Consider the following 3,010-nt stretch of genomic DNA (forward strand, 5'->3'; position numbering starts at 1 on the left):
CTCTCTCTCTCTCTCTCTCTCTCTCTCTCTCTCTCTCTCTCTCTCTCCTCTTCCAGGCCCCTCAGCTATTACCAATTCCCACCTCACTGTGTGAACAAGTATACCCATGACCCTGTCCACCACAGTCTGACTCCTTTCTCTTGTATGTATATTGTGTATACTTAAATAAATTATAACTTTAAGGTCCATTATGGATAGCTGGAATCTTTCTTGCCTAGCATGAGGGAATCAACATTTTGACTTAGGCCAGTGAGATAGCTCAGTGGACTAAGCACCTGCTTTGGCAAGCCCAGGGACCAAGTTTGGACACCCAGTCCCGCATGCTGAGCTATCGATCAAGTCCAGGCATGGTGGTGCACGCCTATAATCCCAGTGCTGGGGAGGCTGAAAACAGGAGGATCACCATGATTCCAAGCTGCATAGCGAGACCCTGTGCCAAATACATCAACAAAAATAAATGCAATTAAATTTTAATAAAATTTTGTCTTGTAGGACCTCAGCCAGTCTGACTGAAGTTCTTCCCATCAACTGCAGCACTGTAAGAGGCAGCCATCCCCTAAGATTAGCTGTTGGAGAAGGCACACAGCAGCACTGTAACTCACCGCAGCACGGAGCTCTGAATTTCCTGTAGCTTCTAGTCTTCAGACCTGGCTTACAAAGCCTGCCTTTCCTCAGCCCCGAGAGCTGCTGCGTCCAGGTCAGCAGCTCAAGATGGTAACGATCCACGGTTGGCCTTTCCGTTAAGAGCCTGTGGGGCGTCACCAGCTTCTCAGATTTGGGTTTACATTCAGAGTTAGCAACTCAAGTGTTGTGCTGTAGGGGACATTCCTCCCCCCATAAAATCTGTGGAGGAGACATCTAGTTTCAGAATTAAATCAGTCTGAGAGGAACAAAGTGAAACAGTGGGAGCGAGTCCACTATTACTTCACAGGGGCCAGGGAGATAGCTCAGTGGAAGAAGCGCTTCCCTGGCAAGCGCAGGTGCCAGCCCTTGGAGGCAACTGGCACAAATGGCTGTCTGAGGTTTTCAAGCGTGCCCGGATGAGGCTGGATTTTTCCAGAGTGTATCAAACTGGGCTTTGGTTGCTGAGAGAGGGCTGGGATAGAGTGGGCAGAGAAAGTACTGCTGCAAACTGATAGCAGGAGTGAGGATCCAGGTTGTCACAGCGCATGCCGGCATCTCCAGGGGAAAGTGAAAAACACTACACGCCAGGTAGTATCTTTATCTCTATATAAAGTCCAGAAAGAGCAGGAGCGGGAAGCCACTCCCGGTCTCCTACCTACCCTGCTCTTCTGCCTGCAGCGGCATCCTCAGCGTTACCGCTGAGCAGGCCTGAGTCGCTGCTCACCCTCCGGCCAGAGAGGAGGATGGCTGTGGGGGGTGGCGGGCAGCTTCGTCAGGTGGTCACCAGGAAGGTAGTTACTCCAGAAAGCGAACAAAGATGCTCAGAGAGGGCTGACCAAGTAGCTCAGCAGATGAAAGCACCTGCTTAGGCAGACGCAGGCACTGGGGTTCGATCCCGGGGTGCCCTGCCGGGCGCGCTGAGAGGGTGATTGAGACTGGGCGTGGCAGCGCGTGCCTGTAATCCCAGCGCTTGAGAGGCTGAAAAGAGGAGGATCACTACGAGTCCCATCTGTGTCGTGAGACCCTGTAGACCCTGTACTAGATACATTAACATAAAAAATAAAATAAAAAACAGAGATGCTGAGAGAGCCTACTCCGGAAGTCCTTTGCCGGGCCACAGACGACAATGGAAGCAGGACCGATGCTGAGGATGCTGAGGACAGCTTTTGTTTGTGCTGTGTTCTACTTTACATTTAAAATGTATTATTGGGACCAGGGAGATGGCTCAGTGGAATAAGTGCTTCCCTGGCAAGCACAAGGACCTGTTTTCATTCCCCGGTTCCGCCAAATAAATAAATAAATAAATAAATTGTATTATTGCCCCTTCCGGCCGCTGCTGCACGCCGTGGGCCCGAGCTTCCCGCTGCTGACCTGCCGGCTGCTCCGCTGCTTCCTCGCCCCATGAAGCCACTGGTCGTGTTCGTCCTCGGCGGTCCCGGAGCCGGCAAGGGGACCCAGCGCACCCGCATCGTGGAGAAATACGGCTACACACACCTTTCTGCAGGAGAACTTCTTTGTGATGAAAGGAGTAACCCCGAGTCACAGTAGGGTGAACTCATTGGGAAATACATTAAAGAAGGAAAGATTGTGCCAGTTGAGTTAAGATAACCATCAGTTTATTAAAGAGGGAAATGGATCAAACGATGGCTACCAATTCCCAGAGGAATAAATTCTTGATTGATGGGTTTCCAAGAAATCAACACAACCTTCAAGGCTGGAACAAGAGCATGGATGGGAAAGCAGAGGTATCTTTTGTTCCGTTTTTTGACTGGAATAATGAGATCTGTATTGAACGATGTCTTGAAAGGGGAAAAAGTAGTGGTAGAAGTGATGACAACAGAGAGAGCTTGGAGAAGAGGATCCAGACTTATCTTCAGTCAACGAAGCCAATTATTGACTTATATGAAAAAATGGGGGAAATCAAGAAAATAGATGCGTCCAGATCTGTTATGAAGTGTCTGATGATGTTGTGAAGATTTTTGATAAAGAAGGCTAACTCTGAACCTGAAGCGTCCTTGAGATCATGCTTGAATAATGCTTTGACAGCTGCTATCCAACCCCTTTATAAGGCAGTTTTAATCTTTCAAAATTACATCTTAATTAATGGCTAGAAAATACATAGTAAGACATTAAATTTTTTATTTTATTATTTTGGTCACAGGAGTAGACAATGAATTCAGGGTTTTTTTTTAATTTTTAATTTTTTTGGCGGAACCGGGGATTGAACTTAGACCCTTGTGCTTGCCAAGGAAGTGCTTATTCCACTGAACCATCTCCCCGGCCCCCTTGAATTTAGGTTTAACTTGGTCTTAGTTACTATGGTGCTCACAAAACAAAAGTATCAGCTTATTCTTTGTTTTTATTCAAAAGACTATCCCTTTTATAG

The 3,010-nt window shown here is 47.6% G+C and overlaps 1 pseudogene; it reads left to right on the plus strand.

Moving 5' to 3' along the window:
- Positions 1-2,010: 2,010 nt before the first annotated feature.
- On the plus strand, positions 2,011-2,799 carry LOC101573076 (annotated as a pseudogene).
- Positions 2,800-3,010: the final 211 nt, after the last annotated feature.

This window comes from Octodon degus, unplaced genomic scaffold (assembly GCF_000260255.1).
Source record: "Octodon degus isolate 3935 unplaced genomic scaffold, OctDeg1.0 scaffold00064, whole genome shotgun sequence".
Taxonomy (NCBI): Eukaryota; Metazoa; Chordata; class Mammalia; order Rodentia; family Octodontidae; genus Octodon; species Octodon degus.